General features: G+C 43.3%; 1 protein-coding gene across 7 annotated transcripts in view; it reads left to right on the top strand.

Annotated features, from left to right (window-relative positions):
- The window catches only part of LOC145992022 (uncharacterized), a 101,307-nt gene that overhangs the window by 10,939 nt on the left and 78,128 nt on the right, over positions 1-12,240 (top strand). The window lies entirely within an intron of this gene.

Below are 12,240 nucleotides of genomic sequence, written 5' to 3'. Positions count from 1 at the left end.
ATTTTTCTCTCGTTTCAGGGATGGTTCAAATATATTTTTATTTTTTTTTATTTCGGTAACATTATAGTATGAGGGAAACGGATTTCTTCAAATTTACAGGAGAAAGTACTTACGGAAATCATTTTCTGTAGCGTTGTGGAAGTTCTTGAATGTAGTTTTGGTCCATTTTAATGCGAAAACATGTCGTTTTCTCCGAAAATCTCTGTCCGACACGCTGTTTCTGCTGCCGCCATTTGCTTTCTGCACGAGAGTACAATGTTCCATGTGTTAACATGACGCAACCCCATACTCAGTGTTTCAGCCTCGCCGTGTTTTCACTAGAACATGACTTGTCGAGTATTTTTATTATTATTTTTTTTTTTTTTAACTATGCTTGCCTAACCTAACTTAACCTAACCTAACCTAACCTTACGGAAATGGTTTTTGGGGCTAACGTCAATGGTTTGTGAGGTGAACGTCAATGGTTTGCGACGTATGAGCATAATTTTAAATCCGGGCACGAAAGTAGGTATTTTCTGGTGAACGAGGTTGCAACACTGCATAAATCGACAAAGCACTCGCACAACGCACCCTGAACCAGTACGCTATCGCCTGCTATAATGTGTTACAGATTTATAGGTGTTTCCCTTAAACTAGAATAGTACCTTTGTTTCTTTACTAGAAAGGATGTTTAAGAGGTGATGAACTGATGATGATTCGAATTTAGAATGGGCAGCAAAAATGTAGTCGAAAAAAGGTAAAGTTGCAAAAAAAAAAAGCCTTTAAGGCCTAAAAAAAGGCTAAAAAAGGACCAATATGCCAAAAATCGCCAAAAAAGGAAAAATAAAACCCACCTTTTTCTGGCCTACAGTGACCCAAAATGAACATATATTATGTTGGGCCTCATCTTCGGACACTAGGGAAAACAAGGATTTTTCCTCAACTTCCGAGCCCTACTAATTACATAATGTGAATGAGTAGAGTAGGCGGGCCGGTTGACCAACCGAAAATGAGGCTCGGTGAGGCTCGCCTTAATGGATTTCTCTCATAAGGCGAGCCTCATTTTCTTGCAGTGTTGCCAGCTTCTTACTTGAAAAAATCACCAAGGTTTTTTTTTGGGTCTAACCTAACCTAAAGCAAGGAGCTGGCAATACTGCTTGAGGTCTGCCTTGCAGCATTGCCAACATCTTACTCGATAAAATCACCAAGGTTTTTATTTTGGTCTAACCTAACCTAAAGCAAGGAGCTGGCAATACTGCTTGAGGTTTGTCTTGCAGTATTGCCAACATCTTACTCGAAAAGTTACCAAGGTTTTTATTTTGGTCTAACCTAACCTAAAGCAAGGAGCTGGCAATACTGCTTGAGGTTTGCCTTACAGTGCATAAAGCAATTTGCCAACCTACTGGTATTTTTGCCATAGCTTTTTACAAAAAAAAAGAGAGAGAGGGAAGAGTTAAACAACCGACAATGCTGCCAACACCTACCTACAGCTTTTTTTACTTGGCAAGGGTTTAGCCAATTTAGCAAGGAGTGCCGGCAACAAATATATACTGCCGTAAAAGAGAGAGAGATGGATGGATGGATGGCAACACAGTATGTGTGTGCGTGTGTGTATAATATGTAGCATTATTAACTAGAGTGTGTTGGCAACCCATCTGCAACTAAAAAAAGATAGAGATACCAATATTGCTGTAAGATAAAGAGAGAGAGAGACCTATTGCGATTTTTGTAAACCTCTCACGGGGGAAACACGATGTGCTATACACACGTGCGCGCTGGTGCCTCTTATTATTTTTCGTATTGTGAGGCAAACAAACAAATAAATAATTGTTGTTTTTTAGGATGCCTGGCCCCTAACCTCGCCAGGGTGCGTGGTGCCCAACCCAAAAAGGTTCTAACGGCTGCGGCTCTAGATAACCGCACCTCTGTAGAGTTTCATGTGTTTTTTTTTTTTGTATGGTAGTGGTGGTGCTGGCAATAGTGGGTGGGTTAATTGTTGTTGTAGTATTTTGGTTATTTGGCAGAGTGTTGCTGGTAACTGGAGGAGTTAGCGTGGGAACGTGAGGCGGTGGCGTCTGATTGTCTCCCGTGTTATTGTTCCCACCCGAAGGTCTGCTCCGCCCAGTTCCGGTCGGTTTTTGCACGGGTGACCTCGGCGGTATTGTGTTGGTTCCGCCGCCGGGCACGCCAGTGATGCGGTGGCGTCTGATTGTCTCCCGTGTTATTGTTCCCACCCGAAGGTCTGCTCCGCCCAGTTCTGGTCGGTCTTTGTACGGGTGACCTCGGCGGTATTGTGTTGGTTCCGCTGCTGGGCACGCCAGGAATGCTCGGGTATTGATTGACATCCGGTGAATCGGGGGCGTGATACACGCCAGGGCTTTTGTCTGCTTTTTCGTCATTCTTCTTGCTGGATTTTCTATAGTATGCCAAGGTGACCCATATTATGACGACTACAATGCAGAAAATTCCAAAAGCTGCGATCCAAATCATGATGGACGGGTGTGTTGTTTTTTTGTTATTATTTATCGTCAAAGGCCATGTACACGTAACTCGAACCAACCTTGGAATTTTAGCTACCGACAGGTATAAGTTTCTATTAGAAACCCCGCGCACATCAGTTGCAGTCGAGTATTGCTACTGGGTAGCCGCATAAAAGTGTACGCTATACCAAGTGTAATATCAAGTGTAATAGAAACCGAATTAGTTTGGTCTGTCAGGTGAGTACCATATCAGCATAAGTTATACGCACACAAGTTGCTTGACCAGCTATAAAACTAAAATTTGCGCAATTATACTACTGTTTTGTGTGTGTTAAATTGCTAGCAGCTTTTTGTAGGTAAGTTTTGTTTTTTTTGTTATTTTTTTGCATGTGTGTGTGTTAATAATAATTGCGAGCGGCGTTAGTGAACAGAAAGTGTTGTTTTGATTAAACAACGAAATTACGCTAAACAAAAAAATATGAGCATATATAACATGTGCTTGAAAAAAACTATTCTTCATCGCAAATAACATAAAAGCGAGGTAACAATCGGAGGGAGAGGGGGCAATGATTATGATCATGTTAGTTTACTTATAGTGGATAGTATTGACGCGTGTACACTGGGTTGGATTTGTTGTTTTAAGTCTATTTTATGCATAGTAAGGCTAATTGAAACTGGGTCTACAGTAGGATCCGAACCACTTCCACTGGGTATCGAACTTGGAGTTTACAATTATACAAGTGTACAGGGGAAACTTTATTTTTTTTGAATTTGTTGATACTCTCGATTGGATTTTGTTGTTTTAAGTCTATTTTATGCATAGTAAGGCTAATCGAAACTGGGCCTACAGCGGGATCCGAACCACCTCTGCCGGGTATCGAACTTGGAGTTTACAATTATACAAGTGTACAGGGGAAACTCTATTTTTTGAATTTGTTGATACTCTGGATTGGATTTTGTTGTTTTTAAGTCTATTTTATGCACAGTAAGGCTAATCGGGACTAGGCCTACAGTTTTTTTAAAGTAGGATCCGAACCACTATATACTTTTATCGGGTTCGAACCTAGGACCTCTTGATTACAAGGCAACAACACAACCACCGCACTTTCGAGCCCTAGTGAATATGTAGGAAAAAAACAACAGTATATACATAATCCAAAGTTGCGTGGTTCTAGGTCCCATAGGAACCAAGAAAATCAATGTCTTGGAAAAACATCTTAAGATATTTGTCTTAATCTTTAAGAAAGTCGACTTCCGGTCTGTCAAGATGTTACTTCCGGTCTGTCAAGAAAATTTTCTTAAGACATTTGTCTTAAGATGTTTTCCAAGACATTGATTTTCTTGTCTCCTAATTGACCTAGGATGATGATTTTAGGTTTGTTGGATAGGATTTGACGAAAACTATTCGACTAGCAAATAAAATCGATTCCACCCCCTCAAGTTTCGAAAATATAGACATTTTTTTTATTTTTTGAGAAACTTGATTTGCTGGCTTAGTTTTTACCCTATTTTGAAAATTTTAATGACATTTGATAAAAAAATTGAATGTACTCTACAACCTATTGGAAACATAATGATTAGTGCTTACTGTTTTCGAGTTATTTTAAATTTAAATTTCAAGATGTAATTTCTAAGTTGTTTTGTAACTCGTAAACTATGGGTCGTAGAAAACCCATTCTTGTTTTATCTGCTATTGCCCGACAAATACTATAAACACAAATAATGTTTATTGCTTGATTTAAAAAAAATAAAGATCGAAAATAATTTTGTTTTCTGAAAATAAAAAATGTGTGTATGGAAAAAAAAATACGATTGTGTAATTTTTTTATGATGTATGTTTGCATGTAAAAATAAGTATACCTGAAAGTTTTAGAATTTCAAAATAGCTATATATATATTTGCTATTATATCAGCCAAAATAATAGAATATATATAAACAAGTACATTTTCATAGTTTCATACCTCTACTAGATTGGTGGAAAAATATACTAGTGGGCAATAAAATCTGAAGAAAATTTGTGTCTAACAAAAATAAACTAAATAGAATTACACATGCATACAATATTTATTGTGTTTTTTTCTATCTACAATTATATTTTTCTTATATATTTTTTTAATTTTTTTATAGAGTTGATTAAAGCACATATTTGAGGAAGGCAACACCACCCATATATAAATAAACATACCCCGAAAAAATGCGCTCCATGAAAAGTTGCCCTGTGTGCAAAAAAACTATATCAAGCAAAAATTTTGCAAGACATTGTCGTACCTGCGTGCCAGGCAAGCATTTGGCTGCCACCGAACTGTGTTCCGGATGCAATAAACACATTACAATTGCGTATGTCAAAAAGCATAAGCTTATTTGTCTAAGCAAAAATACATCTGGGGCCCAGCCTTCGACCTCCACCAAGAGGAAGGCAGAAGCAGCCTCCATCAATGCACCACCCGCCAAATGCGTCAAGCCTGCGATAAAAGCGAACCAGTCTGCTTTCCAGCGTTTGTTAGAGGACTTTCCCCTTACTTCGGAGGACTCATGCGACGTGCGTAGCTTTTTGGAGAATGTGCAAGCCCAAATTATTTCCATCCTCGGCGATGCGCTTGCAACGCACTCCACCAAATTCTACGCATCGCTTTGTTGCTGGTACAAGAAGCCGTCTGGTGAAATTTACAGCTTCTGCCACAACACCAAGGCGAAGACACTACATCTGGCGGATGTCGACAACCTTGAGGTCATCTACAACAAGTTTGCCGAGGAGCTGCTGGCAAAGCAAGAAGAACATGAAGCTAAGGGCTCGGGGGGTTCGCTGTGTGGGAAGCCTCACGAACTGCGCGTCAAACTTTGCAAGTTTGTACCTCTCTCCGCATCCAGCTACGTTCCCTTACCACCTGCCATTGCGGCAAAGAAGGCTGTCCTGAACATTCAGAACAGTGACGCCAAGTGCTTTCTCTGGTCTGTGCTTGCAGCATTGCACCCTGTCCACTGGAAAAACCAACCACACCGAGTTAACCACTACCTACCCTACGAGCCAGAGCTGGAAGATGCCATTGCTGGGATCGACTACCCGGTGGAGGTCTCGGACATTCGCAAGTTTGAGGCCCGCACACACAACCCGCGGTTGGTCATCAACGTTTATGGCCTCACCGACGAAAATGTAGTGTACCCTATCCGGGTGAGCGACGTAGACGACGACGGTGCGCAGGAAATTCACCTTCTGCTCATCAAGGATGAAACTCGCCATCACTACACCCTTATTCGCTCGCTTTCTCGGCTTGTTTCGAACCAAACAAGCAAACACGAACACCACAAAGAAGTTTGTCGCAGGTGCTTGTCTATTTTTGATAATCGAGAACAGCAGGATTATCAACGCATCAGAGGTCCCAACATCGCTGCCGAGAAGCTCGCTAACCACAAGCTCTACTGCAATGCCAACGAACCGGGGGTGGCAGACTTGCCCGAACCTGGCACCGTGGAGCGTTTCCACATGCACGGTGCCATGGTGGAGCACCCCGCTATCATCATCGCGGATTCCGAGGCCTTCCTCAAACCCCTGTCCACTTGCGATCCCGATCCTGAAGTTTCTTCCACCACCCCTTACCAACTCCACGAGGCATCCAGTTTCGCATACGTTGTGGTGTGGCGAGACCGGCATGTTGACCCCGAGCCCTACGTGTATCGCGGTCCCGACGCAGCCAAACACTTCCTCGAGAGGATGGTTGTGGAAGCCAACGAGATAGGGAAGGTGCTGTTGACCCCCAAGCCTATGCTCCCACTGTCCCCCGACGATCAACGTAGACACGACGAGGCCATCGCTTGCCCTGTCTGCGTCGAGGAGTACACCGCCAACAACTATAAAGTCCGTCACCACGATCACTTTAACGGTAGGTACGTTGGCCCTTGGTGCAACGATTGCAACCGTATAGCCCGGGACCCACGCTTCATCCCTGTGTTTTTTCACAACGGCTCGGGGTACGACTTTCACCACCTGATCAAGCATCTTGGGTACGACAACATGCAAATCAACGTTCTCGCCAAGAACGAGGAGCGTTACATCAGTGTGAGCAAATGGGTTCGAATCCCGGGAGCAGACTCTACCGTCGAGCTTCGCTTCCTCGACTCCCTGAGGTTCCTCCCGGCCAGCCTCGATGCCCTTGCAGGGAAGCTGAGCAACGAACAAATGCTTATTACCTCTGCAAATTTTCCAAACTTGGACGCCGGTCTCTTCAGGCGTAAGGGGGTCTACCCCTACGAATACGTCACCGACTCTACCAAGTTTGCAGAGACGTCGCTACCTCCCCAGGCGAAGTTCTACAGTCAGCTACGAGGCTCGAACATCACCGACGAAGAATATCATCACGCCCAGTCCATGTGGCGCGAGCTAGGTTGTCGAACTCTCGGAGACTACCACGACGCCTACCTCAGACTTGATGTGACGCTCCTCGCCGACGTGTTCCAGACATTCCGGGCGACCGCAATGAACATCTACCACCTGGATCCCGCCTACTTCTATAGTCTCCCCGGACTGGCGTGGTCAGCCATGTTTCTGGTGACGAAAATCAAGCTGGAGCTTCTTTCGGACGTGGACATGATGCTGTTTGTGGAACGTGCCGTGCGGGGTGGCATGGTCCAGGTGTCGCAACGGCACGCGCGCGCCAACAACCATCACATGGCTACTGGCTATGACTCCACCCAACCGTCGAGCTACATCATGCACACGGACGTGAATAACTTGTATGGGCACTCCATGATGCAGCCACTCCCTTTTAGAGGGTTCGAGTGGGCTGATCCCTCCAACTTCGACGTTGAAGGTTTCGACGATTCGGAATGTGGATTTTTCGCCGAGGTGGACCTTGAGTTCTCCGAGAAGCTGCAGGATTTGTTCTGCGATCTCCCCCCTGCACCCGAGTTCAAGTGTCCACCCGATTCCAACCAGACGAAGCTCGTCATGGATTTCGAACCCAGGAAGAATTACGTCCTTCACTACCAGAATCTCCGGTGGTTGATGCAGCAAGGGGTCACAGTCCACGCAGTTCACCGCATCCTCAAGTTCGAGCATTCTCCATGGTTGCGTCCATATATTGAAGTCAACACTGAATACCGCACCGCAGCCACGTCCGAGCTTGATAAGGATTTCTTCAAACTTATGAATAATGCAGTGTTTGGCAAGACCATGGAGAATGTACGGAATCGCGTGGACATAAAATTGGTGACGAGGAAAGAGCGATGTCGTCAGCTTGTCGCGAGTCCATTGTTCAAGTCTCGAACAATCTACAACGAGCAGCTGGCTCTGATTCACATGAAGCAAGGTGTGGTGAAACTCACCAAGCCCATCTACGTTGGAGCCACGGTTCTGGATCTGAGCAAGCTCCACATGTTCGAGACGTACTACGACATATTACGTTCACACTACGGCCACAACATCTCGCTTCTCTACACGGACACGGACAGCTTGGTGTACCACGTTCGCACAGCCGACGCATACGGGGATATAGCCACAGTTCCATCTTTGGTTAACCTCTTCGACACCTCGGGCTATCCCCAGCCGAACCAGTACGATATCCTGGCCCGTAACAAGAAGGTGCCTGGCAAACTCAAAGATGAGAAGGACGGAGACGTGATTCTTGAGTTTGCAGGTCTTCGCGCCAAGGCCTATACCATTAAAGCCGAGGGCAGCGTTACCAAGAAGACCAAGGGTGTCGGCAGACAGGTGGTTCGGGAGCATCTCACATTCGAGGACTTCGTGGATTGCCTCAAGACCAGGTCGTCGGTTCTAAGAGCAGAACAGCGCATCCAGAGCGTCGACCATGTGTTGACCACCAACAAAGTGAGGAAGATTGCCCTGGATCCCAACGACGACAAGAGGTGCGTTCTCCAATGCGGAATCCACACACTGCCGTGGGGGCACTATCGCTTAGCAGAAAGCAAAACCTGCAACATATGCCCATCTTCAACAGAAGATTCATAAAACAAAACAAAAAAAACAACAAAAAAAACAAAAAAAATCATTTTGTTAGTCATTACAAAAAAAAAAACACTGACTGTCATTACAAAAAACTTTGACCATATTCTTAAATAACCAGCATACCTATGAATCTCTTTGGTTTCCGAAAACAAACCAACATGGAGACTACACCGCGCGACGACAGATCATGAATTTCTACCTTCCATGTTAACTAAACTCAATGGTCTACTGATTGTTCACCTTAACAGCATTTGGACGAAATTGGATGACGATGTGGGTAAGATGTTTTACGTCTTCAACAACAATTTATATTTTTACGAAATTCCGATCGATGGAAAACTTCAAATCACCGTGAATCCGGAAAACGTAGGCGAAATCAAAATATCTACCGGCAAGAACATTTTTCGAATCAAGCACGACAAGATGCTTTCTAACATTACGTACGATGTTTCTGCAGGAGATTGTTTATACGTGGAACTCCTAGGAGATTACGACAAACTCATTCCTCTCTTCGTAGAATTACGAATCGTCTATCCTATTATAAATAACCGTTAACCAAAATGCCTAACGACATTTTCGGCCACACCAAACGTGTAGACCACGCAGAAGAGATTCTCATGTTGGACGTCCGAATTAAAAAGTTGAGGAGCGATTTGATCGCTTTGCAGGAGACCTTAAACAAAAGTTTAGAGTCGGAGATCGCTACGCTCCAAACGCAATGTCTCGACCCCATTCTGAAAATCGATTCCGAACTGAAAACGCTCATAAAAAATTATGTCGACGTACCTTCTTACGACAACGTTCAAAATATACAGTTGAGCGTGGATTCGCTTCAAAATGATTTGCTCAAATTGCAGCAATTTCAATCGAAAAATGAAGATTTGGAAAAATTGAAACTCGAAATCGAAGAACGAACTTCGGCAATCGAAAAGAATTTCTCTGAACTTCAAACCGTCGTGAAGGATATTGATGTAGAACGCTTGCATGTTGTTGTTTCCAAATTACAAGAAGAATTCGCCGGCACGTTGGAAGAAATTAAATCCAAGTTACAGACTTTGGAAGATACCATGACGAACCTACCATCGTCAGACGAACTGCAGGTCATCGGCAAAAGCGTCGCGAACATAAAAATTCAATTGGAGGCTTATCAAGATTTCGAACACATTCAAACCACCATCGCTACGCTTCAGGCGTCTCTGGAGTTGATCAACGAAGAAATTAAAAATATTCACGCTGAAGCCAGTGCGTTGACGAGCATACAAGACACGTTAAGCACGGTTCAGCAGAAGATCGAATATTTAGAAAATTTGAACGTCGAATCGAACCTTGCTCATTTTCATCACGTACTGGACAACATACAGGGTGACTTGGAATCGTTACGGACGAGCGTACCTTCGAGCGAAGATTTGGAAAAATTGAAATCGGCGGTGACGGCACTATCCGATTCGAGCGACATCAAAAGTTCATTGAGCGATCTCGAGAGTAGGGTGGCCAATCTCCCCACCTCAAAAGAATTGCACGCTTTGAAAAGGAACATATCACGTATGCTGAAACGACTGGAAACGGAAACGGCGAACGTGGAACAGATTCGAGACGAACTTGCTTCGCTGGTGTCGACGCTGCCCACTTCGCAGAGCGTCGCCGACCTTCACACGCAGTTTACCGAGATGCGAAGCATCGTGAACGATCTTACCGAGAAAAGTTCGAAATTGAATCAAGTCGAGAACCTTCAGAGTATCGTCGTCAACATCCGAGATCAAGTTGGAGTGCTGGAATCCACGCAGGAATCGACGCTGGCCTCTTTCGGTGCCAAATTACAAGAACTCAACGAAAACTTCAAGCAGTTGAACGTGGAAGTGAAAATCAAACCGTCATTTTCTACAGTAACGGATACCATCGTCGAACATTTGTTGCCCGTACAAAATACACTGGGACAGCTTCACAGCAACCTCGTTAGCGTCGATACTAAATTCGCTAAACTGCATTCTCTGCAAGCCATCGAAATCAACAGCGTACCCAATCAACAGAGAATCTCCACGTGAAACCCTACAGAGGTGCGGTTATCTACAACCGCAGCCATTAGAACCTTTTTGGGTTGGGCACCACGCACCCTGGCGAGGTTAGGGGCCAGGCATCCTAAAAAACAACAATTATTTATTTGTTTGTTTGCCTCACAATACGAAAAATAATAAGAGGCACCAGCGCGCACGTGTGTATAGCACATCGTGTTTCCCCCGAGAGAGGTTTACAAAAGTCGCAATAGGTCTCTCTCTTTATCTTACAGCAATGTTGGTATCTCTATCTTTTTTTTTTTTTAGTTGCAGATGGGTTGCCAACACACTCTAGTTAATAATGCTACATATTATACACACACGCACACACATACTGTGTTGCCATCCATCCATCCATCCATCTCTCTCTTTTACGGCAGTATATATTTGTTGCCGGCACTCCTTGCTAAATTGGCTAAACCCTTGCCAAGTAAAAAAAGCTGTAGGTAGGTGTTGGCAGCATTGTCGGTTGTTTAACTCTTCCCTCTCTCTCTTTTTCTCCTCTCTCTCTCTTTTTTGTAAAAAGCTATGGCAAAAATACCAGTAGGTTGGCAAATTGCTTTATGCACTGTATGGCAAACCTCAAGCAGTATTGCCAGCTCCTTGCTTTAGGTTAGGTTAGACCAAAATAAAAACCTTGGTAACTTTTCGAGTAAGATGTTGGCAATACTGCAAGACAAACCTCAAGCAGTATTGCCAGCTCCTTGCTTTAGGTTAGGTTAGACCAAAATAAAAACCTTGGTGATTTTATCGAGTAAGATGTTGGCAACGCTGCAAGGCAGACCTCAAGCAGTATTGCCAGCTCCTTGCTTTAGGTTAGGTTAGACCCAAAAAAAACCTTGGTGATTTTTTCAAGTAAGAAGCTGGCAACACTGCAAGAAAATGAGGCTCGCCTTACGAGAGAAATCCATTAAGGCGAGCCTCACCGAGCCTCATTTTCGGTTGGTCAACCGGCCCGCCTACTCTACTTGAATGGCATAGTAAGTCAGTTAGTAGCTATTATGAGTGAAAAGGTGCATAATGCAGAGATTTGTCTGAACAGGTTCCGACATGAAATTGGAGATGATTAGTGGAACGCTGCAACTACTCTGTATTGTTCCAAGTGCAGTGAATTTCCGAATCAACATTTTTGGCAGGACTAGCAAAAAACATGTTAGGGTTATGGGAAAACGTGAAATCTGATATCTGACTTTTCACAAAATTTATTTGTGATTGTGTAAACAAACATCTAACCTAAGAAAATACAAACTAGGTTTAATGTCAAGAGAATTTGTAACCCCTTTACCATCATTACTTGGACCCCAAATGGAATTGTTTAGCATGCCACTAGATTTAGGATGTTGATGTTATGCAGCTTGGAAAGTAAGTAACACAACTACATCTGTGTAGTATTGCTAGTTGTGAAAGAGAGAAAGGGATTCTATCTTCAATTGTACAAATTGCTTGTTTTAATACTTAATGGATCCTTTTTGTAAGAAAATCAATGTCAAAACAAACTTTTTTTTTTTGAAATGTGACTTTTCTTACATAGAAAGAGATTGATAATAGAGAAAGGATGCTAGCACATGAGGGAGGGAATGAACCACTAATGACATTACGCTTGCATGTCTTAACCTGTTCAGACAAATCTCTGCATTACTCTTCTTTTCTTTCATAATAGCTACCGACGGACTTACTATGCCATTTACATGATGTAATTAATAAATACAATAATTTTCATTGCATGACAGTTCATTAAAGGCAAATATTTATTTGTAACCAATGAAGTAA

This window comes from Lepisma saccharinum, chromosome 9 (assembly GCF_977018435.1).
Source record: "Lepisma saccharinum chromosome 9, izLepSacc3.1, whole genome shotgun sequence".
NCBI classification, from domain to species: domain Eukaryota; kingdom Metazoa; phylum Arthropoda; class Insecta; order Zygentoma; family Lepismatidae; genus Lepisma; species Lepisma saccharinum.
This window is presented reverse-complemented; position numbering and strand designations above follow the sequence as displayed.